This window comes from Vulpes vulpes, unplaced genomic scaffold (genome assembly GCF_048418805.1).
Source record: "Vulpes vulpes isolate BD-2025 unplaced genomic scaffold, VulVul3 u000000629, whole genome shotgun sequence".
In the NCBI taxonomy this organism is placed as follows: Eukaryota; Metazoa; Chordata; class Mammalia; order Carnivora; family Canidae; genus Vulpes; species Vulpes vulpes.
Window position 1 is genome coordinate 735045 of NW_027325788.1, and position 11693 is coordinate 746737.

General features: G+C 41.6%; 1 long non-coding RNA gene across 1 annotated transcript; it reads left to right on the forward strand.

The window, feature by feature from the left end:
- The first annotated feature begins 1250 nt into the window (after nucleotides 1–1250).
- On the forward strand, nucleotides 1251–2506 carry LOC140597353 (uncharacterized). The gene is made up of 2 exons (XR_011999210.1): nucleotides 1251–1370; nucleotides 2105–2506. It is a non-coding gene; the product is annotated as an uncharacterized lncRNA (long non-coding RNA).
- Nucleotides 2507–11693: the final 9187 nt, after the last annotated feature.

Sequence of the window (11693 nt, forward strand, 5' to 3'; positions counted from 1 at the left end):
TTGTTCTGTCTCCCTTTCTGATATTTCCCATACATTCCTTCTCCCTTCCCTGATATTCCCTTTCACTATTATCTACATTCCCCAAATGAATGAGAACATACAGTGTTTGTCCTTCTCTGATTGACTTACTTCACTCAGCATAATACCTTCCAGTTCCATCCATGTTGAAGCTAATGGTGAGTATTTGTCATTTCTAATGGCTGAGCAAGGCCCACCTTTTCTCTCTTCATCTTCTGAGTCTCCTATGATATGAATGTTTCTGTTTTAATAAGTGGCTGAGTTCACTATGTCTGCCTCTGTATTCCGAAATCTTTCTTGTTTTTAAGGCTTTCACTTGGAACTGCATCTCAGTTATAGTATTTTTAATGTTCTCCTGACTAGATTTTAGTTCTTTTATTTCAACAGTAAGGGATTCTCTAGTTTTCTTCTGTGCTCTTTTTCCAGCCCAGCTGCTATCTTTATAATCATTGTTTTAAACTGTAGTTAGACATCATATATGCATATTGATGAACTTCCTGGCTGTGAGTACTACCTCATGTTATTGTATGGAGGTGAATTTCTCCATCTCTTTATGTTTTCCAGAAAAGAAAGAAGGAAAAAAAAGAAAAACCAAGAAAAACAATAACAACTGCCCTCCCCAAAGAAACAGCAGATTATTTTGGCCTGCTTGTTAAAAGATTCTAAATCCCAAAATAAGAAACACAATTAAAGTACCATGAAAGTAAACGTAAGAAATCTATATGGTATACATACATAAAAATTAAAATAAGGCAATTAATACAAAAGAATCAAAGAAAATAAATGAAAATAAAGCACAAAGTACAGAGGAAGCTAGACCCTACTTTCCTGGCAGAGCTGAAACTCTGCAGTCTCTGTCGTCCGACATCGTGGTGGCAGCGAGTGGTCTGTGCGGGGTCAGGGGTGGGCCTTGGCGCTCATTGTCAGGTGCACATCTGCCTGGGAGATGCACCTGCGGGGTCAGAGGCAGGGTGGGCGTTAGCGCCTCTGGCCTCCAGCAAGCGGCGCTGTGCTGCTCCCTAAGCCTGTTGCTGATGGGTGGGATTCGGGTGGGGACGCTGGGTCCTCTGGCTCTGGGGCTGAGCATCCCACCCCCCATTCTGCAGGGTCCTCCAATGAAGAGACCCCAAGCCCCCGGATCTCTGCCGCATCACTCAGAAACCTGCGTTCACTCTGCCTGCGTCCAAGCTTGTTTTGGTTTTGTTTTTTTATCTCAGACTGTTGTGCCCAAGATTGGGAATCTGAGAAACCACAGAGAAGCCACAACAATGGAAACACATGAGGGTGATTTACAAGCTCAAGCTTGTGTCCAAGTACACCGGACACAGAGGAGCAGGGACTTGGACCCCAAGGTGGGTTTTAGCTTCGTTTTAAGGGCTGGTCTCAGGGACCTCCAGAGGGGCTGGAGCAATTCCTCAAGTTCTGTTTACATTTTGATATGGGGCCTTCAAAGGCATTGAGCTCTGTTCTTATTCCAATAGGGGATTCCTGCCCTTGGCCTTGGCTCAGTTCTTATGCTCATGTGGGGCTTTCTAGGATATTAACCTGTAAACTTTTGTTTTTTTCCTGTAAGTGAAGTAATGTAAATTTCAGGTCTTCTTCACAGGGGCCTGGGATGGCTGCACGTGTGCTAAGGCTGAACTTAAAGTGGAATGCCTTAATTTTCTTAGCCTCCATGCATCCTATCCCATCCTATCTAGCTACTTCCCCCTTCCCCCGATCTCCTAAGAGAGCAATTGCAAGTGACCTCTGGTGGCAGCCTGTGTTGGGGGACAGGCCCAGGGATTTGGAATCAGGAAGACCTGGAGTGTGGGCATCCGGGCTGTGCAGCGGGATTCCATGCTGCAGACTCTTATTCTGTAAGGCTATCTTGACAACTGACTTTGTATATAGAAAAGCTCTCCTTTGTCTTTAAAAGATGAAGAGGGAGTCAAAGCGTTTTTTCTCTGCCCATCTGATTGCTGTGATTCCAATCTGAAACTTATTTCCTATTAATAAGGATAATTTACTCTCCATAGTACTATGGGTAAAATATTTTGACACAAGTAATCAGAGGACTGAGGGTTTCTCATCTCTTTCTTCACAGCTCAGTCACTCATCAGGAAATGCATCCTTATGGATTTGGAGAGAACTGAGAGACATTATCACCAATGGTCCTATTATTATGTGAAGGATTCTTCCCTGAGGTTCTTCACCTGTTTCAACTGACCCTGAAGCACTGTGAACTCTTTGGAAGAGAAATGTCAAGGAAATAAATGTTATACATTGCTAATTTTAAATGCACTTGCAATATGGTGTAATAGAAGTATTTTTATCTGTTTTTTTTTGCTATTTATTATCCTTTCCTGCTTTTCAGGTTGAGGAGACATTATACATGTTCATAAGTGTTTTTCTTTCCTTCTGATATATAATTCTTTCTTTGTTCCCATCGAAAGCACTCTTTAAGAATAAGGCAAAAGTTAATTAAACTATTCTTAAAATGTCTTCACACTTGGAGCCTGATTCATTTAAGACAATTTTCAAAATAAATCTTATTTACTAGAAAAAAAACAAAGATTTATAGGGAAATTGAGAAGATAGTACAGAGAATTCTCATGCACTTGCACTCAATTTCTCCAATTATTGATATCATATATAAGTACAGTACACATTAGCTAATGAATCAATATTAAAATATTCGCATTAACCAAAGACCATTCATTATTCAGATTTCATTAGTTTTTGCTCAGTAACCATCCCTCATATCACATACCATTTGTTCATGTTTTCTTAGGCTCCTCTGGATTGTAAGAATCTTTCAACCTTTCCTTGTTGTTGTTGAACTGGAATACTGTGAGAAGTAGGGTATTTTGTAGAATTTCCCTCAGTTGGGACATGTCTGTCACTTAACTCATGATTGAACTGTTTTTGTGGATTATATACAGAGATATGCTTCCATTTTTATTATATCATATAAAGGATAGATACTATCAACATGATTTATGAGTCTTAGTACAGATCTGATCATCTTGCTGAGGTTGAGTTTGTCAGCTTTCTCCATAGTAAAGTGATTCGTTATTATTATTATCATCATTATTATTATTATATTATTATTTTTTTAACTTTTTCATAGTATTTATGGTAGAACGAAGTTACTATGTGTATTCCACACATAAGAGTGGGAAACTATGCTCATCAAGTTGAGGGTGGAATGTCTTCACAAATTGTTTGAAATTCTTCTACATTGGAGATTTCTCTTCCTTCTGGGTTTGTTTGGTTGTTTCTTTTTCAAAGATGATATTTATTTTTTTGAGAGAGAGAGGAGTGAAAAAGAATGAGCGAGAGGGGCAGAGGGAGAGGCAGAAGCTGGTTCCTTGCTGAACAGGGACCTGGAACATGATCTGAGCCTAAGGCAGAAGCTTAACTGACTGAGCCAATGAGGTGCCACTCTTTCTTTCTTTCTTTTTTTAATAATAAATTACTTTTTTTGGTGTTCAATTTGCCAACATACAGAATAACACCCAGTGCTCATCCCATCTCGTGCCCCCCTCAGTGCCCATCACCCATTCACCCCCACTCCCCGCTCTCCTCCACTTCCATCACCCCTAGTTCTTTTCCGAGAGTGTTTATGTTCTGTCTCCCTTTGTGATATTTCCCACACCTTTCTTCTCCCTTCCCTTATATACCCATTCACTATTATTTATATTCCCCAAATGAATGAGAACATATAATGTTTGTCTTTCTCCAATTGACTTACTTCATTCAGCATAATACCTTCCAGTTCCATCCACGTTGAAGCAAATGGTGGGTATTTGTCATTTCTAATGTCTATGCAAGGCCCACATTTTCTCTCTCTTCATGTTCTGAATCTACTATAATATGAATGTTTTTGTTTGAATAAGTGGCTGAGTTCCCTAAGTCTGCCTCTGTGGTCCATAACCTTTTTTGTTTTCAAGACTGCCACTTGGGACTGCATCTCAGTTATAGCATTTTTAACGTTGCCCTGACTAGATTTTAGTTCTTTTATTTCTACAGTAAGGGATTTTCTAGTTTTCTTCTGTGCTCTTTTTCCAGCCCAGCTGCTATCTTTATAATCATTGTTTTAAACTGTAGTTAGACATCATATATGCGTATTTTTTTAAGAATTTTTATTTTTATTTTATTTATGATAGTCACAGAGAGAGAGAGAGGCAGAGACACAGGCAGAAGGAGGAGAAGCAGGCTCCATGCACCGAGAGCCCGACGTGGGATTTGATCCCGGGTCTCCAGGATCGCACCCTGGGCCAAAGGCAGGCACCAAACCGCTGCGCCACCCAGGGATCCCCATATATGCGTATTGATGCACTTCCTGGCTCTGAGTACTACTTCATGTTACTTTATGGAGGTGAATTTCTCCATCTCTTTATGTTTTCCAGAAAAGGAAGAAAAAGAAAAACCAAGAAAAACAATAATAACTGCTCTCCCAGGGGAAAAAAACACCAGACTATTTTGGCCTGCTTGTTAAAAGATTCTAAATCCCAAAATAAGAAACACAATTAAAGTACCATGAAAGTAAACATAAGAAATATATGAGGTACATACATAACAATTAAAATAAGGCAGTTCATACAAAAGAATCAAAGAAAATAAATGAAAATAAAGCCCAAAGTACAAAGGAAGCTAGACCCTACTTTCCTGGCAGAGCTGAAGCTCTGCAGCCTCTGCGGTCCGACAACTTGGTGGAAGCAAGTGGTCTGTGCGGGGTCTGGTGATGGGACTTGGCGCTGATTGTCAGGTGAACATCTGCCTGGGAGATGCACCTGCGGGGTCAGAGGCGGGGTGGGCATCAGCGCCTCTGGCCTCCAGTGGGCGGCGCCGTGCTGCTCCCTGAGACTGGGTGCTGATGGGTGGGATGCGGGGGGGGGGACGCTGGGTCCTCTGGCTCTGGGGCTGAGCATCCTGCCCCCTAGTCTGCAGGGGCCTCCACAGAATAGACCCCAAACCCCTGGGGCTCCGCTGCTTCTCTCAGAACCCTCTGTTCACTCTGCCTGCGTCCGAGCTTCTTTTGTATTTTTTTATCTCCGACTGTTGTACCCAAGATTGCGAATCCGAGAAACCACCGAGACGCCGACACTGATGCAAACACACGAGGGTTTATTTACAAGCTCGAGCTTGTGTCCAAGTGTACCCGACACAGCGGAGCAGGGACTTGGACCCCGAGGTGGGATTTAGCTTCGATTTAAACGCTGGTCTTGGGGACCTCCAGAGGTCGATTCGATTCGATTCGATTATTTTCATTTTGATTTGAGTATTTTCGTTTCAATTATTTCCGATTCGATTCAATTCTATTCTTTTTGATTCTATCCTTTTCATTTCGATTCAATTCGATGTTTTTCGATTCGATTCGATTCCATTTCTTTTATTCGATTCGATTCGATTTTTTCGTTTCGATTCGATTATTTTCATTTTGATCGATTATTTTCATTTCAATTTTGATTATTTTCGATTCAATTTGATTTTTTTCGTTTCCATTTGATTATTTTTGATTCGATTCAATATTTTTCTTTTCGATTCGATTATTTTCGTTTCAATTCGTTTATTTTTGATTCGATTCGATTTTTTGATTCGATTCGATTCAATTCGAATTGATTTTTTTTAATCAATTCGTTTGGATTCGATTATTTTCAATTCGATTCGAATATTTTCAATTCAATTCGATTATTTTCATTTTGCTTCGATTATTTTCGATTCGATTATTTTCGATTAGATTCGATTATTTTCGTTTCGATAATTTTCAATTCAATTCGATTATTTTCGTATCAATTCGATTATTTCGTTTTGATTGGATTATTTTCAATTTGATTCGATTATTCTCGTTAGGATTAGCTTATTTTCATTTCCATTTGATTATTGTCATTTCGATTCAATTATTTTTCTTTCGATTCGATTATTTTCATTTCTATTCTATTATTTTCGAGTCGATTCGTTTATTTTTGATGATTCGATTATTTTCGATTCGATTGGTTTATTTTCGTTTCGATTCGATTATTTTCATTTCGATTGGATTATTTTCGATTCGATTCAATTTTTTTCGTTTTGATTCGATCCTATTCGAATCGTTTCGATCCTATTCGTTTCGAATCGATTTCTTTCGTTTCATTCGATTATTTTCGATTCGATTCGATTTTTTTGTTTCAATTCGTTTATTTTCGTTTTGATTCGATTATTTTCATTTCGATTCGATTATTTTCGTTTGGATTCGATTATTGTCGTTTGGATTCTATTTTTTCGATTAGATACAAAGGTATTATATTCATTTCGATTTTTTCGTTTCCATTCGATTATTTTCATTTCGATTCGATTATTTTCGTTTCAATTCGTCTATTTTCGTTTCAATTCGATTTTTTTCATTCCGATTCGAATTTTCCGTTTCGATTCGATCCTTTTCATTTCGATTTGATTCTTTTCATTTCGATTCGATTCTTTTTGTTTCGATTCTACTATTTTCATTTGATTTGATTATTTTCGTTGGGATTCGAGTATTTTCGTTTGGATTCGATTTTTTTTATTCGATTCGAAGCTATTATATTCGTTTCGTTTTTTTCCTTTAGATTCGATTATTTTCTTTTCGATTCGATCCTATTCGTTTTGATTTGATCCTTTTCGTTTCAATTCGATTTTTCTCGTTTTGATTCGATTATTTTCATTTCGATTCAATTTTTTTCATTTCCATTCCATTTTTATCATTTTGATTCGATTATTTTCGTTTCGATTCGATTTTCTCGTTTCGATGAGTTTATTTTCATGTCGATTCCATTTTTTTCTTTCTATTCGATTATTTTCTTTTCGATTCCATTTTCGTCGTTTTGACACGATTTTTTTCGTTTCGATTCGATTTTTATCGTTTTGCTTCGATTATTTTCGTTTCTATTTGATTTTTTTTGTTTCGATTTGATTTTTTTGATTAGATGCGATTCTATCCGATTTTTTCGATTCGATTCGATTCCATTCGATCTTTTCGATTCGATTCGATTCGATTCGAATTTTTCGATTCAATTCGATTCGAATTTCTCGATTCGTTTCGATTCGATTCAATTCAAATTTTTCGATAAGATTCGATTTGATTCCATTCAAATTTTTCGATTCGATGTGGGATTCGATCCCGGGTCTCCAGGATTGCGCCCTGGGCCAAAGGCAGGCGCCAAACCGCTGGGCCACCCTGGGATCCGATTCGATTCGATTCTATTCAAATTTTTCAATTTGATTCAATTCGATTCGATTCGAATTTTTCGATTTGATTCGATTTGATTCGATACGAATTATTCGATTCGATTATTTTCGTTTTGATTCGATTTTTTTTCGTTTTGATTCGTTTATTTTCGTATCGATTCATTTTTTTCGTTTCGATTCGATTCTTTTCATTTCGATTTGTTTATTTTCGTTTCGATTTGATTTTTTCGATTCGATTCGATTCGATTTTTTATTCGATTCGATTCAATTCGAATATTTCGATTCGATTCTATTCGATTTTTTCGTTTCGATTCGATTTTTTTCGTTTCGATTCATTTATTTTCATTTCGATTCGATTTTTTTCATTTCGATTAGATATTTTCGTTTCGATTCGATTATTTTCGTTTCAATTCGATTTTTTTCATTTCGATTAGTTTATTTTCATTTCGATTCAATTTTTTTCGTTTCGATTCGATGTTTTCGTTTTGATTCGTTTACTTTCGTTTCAAATCGATTATTTTCGTTTCGATTCGATTTTTTCGATTCGATTCGATTCTAGTTTTTTTATTCGATTCGATCAACTTTTTCGATTCGATTCGAGTCCATTCGAATTTTTCGATTCGATTCGACTTGATTCCAATTTTTCGATTGAATTCGATTCGATTCGATTCGAATTTTTCGATTCGATTCGACTCGATTCGGATTTTTCGGTTCGATTCGACTCGATTCGGATTTTTCGGTTCGATTCGACTCGATTCGAATTTTTCGGTTCGATTCGCTTCGAATTTTTCGATTCGATTCGATTCGATTTGAATTTTTCGATTTGATTTGATTCGAATTTTTCGGTTCGATTCGATACGAATCGATTCGAATATTTCGATTCGATATGAATCGATTCGAATATTTCGATTCTATTCGATTCCATTTTTTTCGTTTCGATTCGATTTTTTTCGTTTCGATTCGATTTTTTTCATTCTGATACGTTTATTTTCGTTTCGATTCGATCTTTTCGATGTGATTCTCACAAAGAGAATGAATCTCTCTGCCTCTCACAAAGCTTGAATCCAGTGTCCAACGAAATCCCTTGGCTGCAAAGGGTACAGGTGGTCAGCATGTGGGAGGTTGAAGCCATAAGCTGAACCCAAAGGAGTTTGCATGCCTTGGAGGCAGCTGTCTGCTAGGCGTGAAATTGACAAGCCAGTCATTTGGTTCTCTCTCTGCTCCTGTCCCGCGTAGAACGAAATGCTGTGCAAGAGACCGTACAGGCAGTCAGGATGTGGGAGCGATAGGCCATAAGCTCAACTCTCGGAAGTGTGTATGCTTTGCATGCAGATGTCTGCTAGACACTTCTTGATGGGAGCTAGCACCGAGCTACACTCTCATTGAACAAGGACTTTTGCAATGCCTGTATTGAGATCAGATACACTTGAGGAGAATCCTGTCACTTCCACATGCTTTTCACACAACCTCTTCTGGCGCCTAACATAAGGATGCTGGGACCTATGTCTACGGGCAGTCAGGATGTGGAAAGCTTCTGCCCTGACCTCAGCTTGCACAACAAAGCATGCCTACAAGTCAGCTTTCAACTAGCTGCGTTCGTAGGGCACTGAGAATGTAGCAGTACTCTAAGCCCAGAGGTACCCAGAATACCACTCCACTGCAGCTGGAGACACCATCCAGGTCTGCTTATTCCACTTGCGTCCCACAAGCCTCTGACAAACGGCTGTGGTGCAGATGTTCGAAACTCATTCTGCAGGCAGTGTGCAACTGTGAGGGACTGAGGGTCAGCTCAACTCTCTGAAGTAAGTTGCTTTTGGACAAGGCGTTCAGCTAGCATCTCTCGTACGGCACTTAGGATGTAGCACCTGGCTCACACAGGAAATACTAGGAAATCGCTAGATTGAGCTTGGATGCACTAGTCTTCTGGGCCGGGACTTTCCACTTAACTCTCACAACACTTCAGTCACGCATCGGGGCTAGGCCTGTTAGGAGCATGGTGTACCTGCAGGCAGGATCTGGGAGGGACAGTCCATTAGCTCAACTCTCGGGAGTGTGTATGCTTTGCAGGCAGATGTCTGCTAGACACTTTGATGGGAGCTACGACTGAGCTACACTCTGATTGAACAAGGACGTTTGCAATGTCTGTATTGAGATAAGATACACATGAGGAGAATCGTGTCACTTCCACATGCTTTTCACACAACCTCTTCCCGCCCCTAACTTAAGGATGCTGGGACCTATGTCTATGGACAGTCAGGATGCCGGAGTGTCCTGCCCTGACCTCAGCTCACACAAGGAAGCATGCCTACAAGCCAGCTTTCAACTACCTGCGTTCTGAGGGCACTGAGAACGTAGCAGTACTCTAAGGCAGGAGGTACCAAGAATACCACTCCACTGCAGCTGGAGACACCCTCCAGGTCTGCCTATTCCACTTGCGTCTCACAAGCCTCTGACAAACGGCTCTGGTGTAGATGTTCGAAACTCATTCTGCAGGCAGTGTGCAACTGTGAGGGACTGAGGGTGAGCTCAACTCTCCGAAGTAAGTTGCTTTTGGACAAGGCGTTCAGCTAGTTTCTCTCGTATGGCACTTAGGATGTAGCACCTGGCTCACACAGGAAATACTAGGAAATCGCTAGATTGAGTTTGGATGCCCTAGTTTTGTGGGCCGGGACTTTCCACTTACCTCTCACAACACTTCAGTCACCCATCGGGGCTAGGCCTGTTTAGGAGCGAGGTGTACCTGCAGGCAGGATGTGGGAGGGACAGTCCATAAGCTCAACTCTCGGAAGTGTGTACGCTTTGCAGGCAGATGTCTGCTAGACACTTGATGGAAGCTAGGACCGAGCTACACTCTGATTGAACAAGGACGTTTGCAATGTCTGTATTGAGATCAGATACACTTGAGGAGAATCCTGTCACTTCCACATGCTTTTCACACTACCTCTTTCGGCGCCTAACGATGCTGGTACTATGCTTATGGGCAGTCATGATGCGGGAGGGTCCTGTCCTGACCTCAGCTCGCACAACGAAGCATGTCTGAAAGCCAGCTTTCAACTAGCTGCGTTCTGAGGGCACTGAGAACATAGCAGTGTTCTAAGCCAGGAGGTACCCAGAATTCCACTCCACTGCAGCTTGAGACACCCTCCAGGTCTGCTTATTCCACTTGCGTCTCACAAGCTTCTGACAAACGGCTCTGGTGCAGATGTTCGAAACTCATTCTGCAGGCAGTGTGCAACTGTTAGGGCCTGAGGGTGAGCTCAACTCTCCGAGGGAAGTTGCTTCTGGACAAGGCATTCAGCTACATTCTCGCGTATGGCACTTTGGATGTAGCACCTGGCTCACACAAGAAATACAAGGAAATCACTAGATTGATCTAGGAGGCACTAGTCTTGTGGGCCGGGACTTTCCACATACCTCTCACAACACTTCAGTCACGCATCGGGCCTAGGCCTGTTAGGAGCGCGGTGTACCTGCAGGCAGGATGTGGGAGGGACAGGCCATAAGCTCAAATCTCAGGAGCGTGTATGCCTGGCAGGCAGATGTCTGCTCCCCACTCATGCAGGGGAGTTAGAACCTAGTTACACTCTAATTGAACAAGGACGTTGGCAATCGCTGTATTCAACTCAGATTGCCGTGCCGATGGGCCTGACACTTCCACAGGCATTTCTCACAACCTCACCCTGCACCTGACATGAGGATGTTAGCAGCTCCACCCACAGGGGGACGACCCGAGGCGGGAGGGTCCTTCGTTGAGCTCAACTCTCCACAGGAAGCATGCCCTGAATGCAGGTTTCCACTAGCTGCGTTCTTATGGCCGTGAGAACGTAGCAGCACTGGAAGTCAGGACATTGCGTGAATACCGCTCTACTGCACCGAGTGACAGCACCATTGAGGACTGCAGCTTGCCCCTTGCGTCCCATGAGCTTCTGACAAACATGTCTAGTGAGGATGTTCGTAACTCCATGTGCAGGCAGTGTGGAAGTGTGAAGGACAGCGAGTCAGCTCATCTCTCAGAAGGAAGTTCCCCTGAGAGAGAGCTTGCAACTAGGTACTCAGGGTTGGAAGTTAGTATGTACCACCCATCTGAGTGAGGAAGTCGTCAGCAGTCACTGGATTGAGCTAAGAGACACTTACATCTCACAACGCTTGAATCCCGTGTCCAACGAAGTCCCTTGGCTGCAAAGGGTACAGGCGGTCAGCATGTGGGAGGTTGAAGCCATAAGCTGAACCCAAAGGAGTTTGCATGCCTTGGAGGCAGCTGTCTGCTAGGCGCGAAATTGACAAGCCAGTCATTTGGTTCTCTCTCTGCTCCTGTCCCGCATAGAACGAAATGCTGTGCAAGGGACCGTACAGGCAGTCAGGATGTGGGAGCGATAGGCCATAAGCTCAACTCTTAGAAGTGTGTAGGCTTTGCAGGCAGATGTCTGCTAGACACTTATTGATGGGAGCTAGCACCGAGCTACACTCTCATTGAACAAGGACGTTTG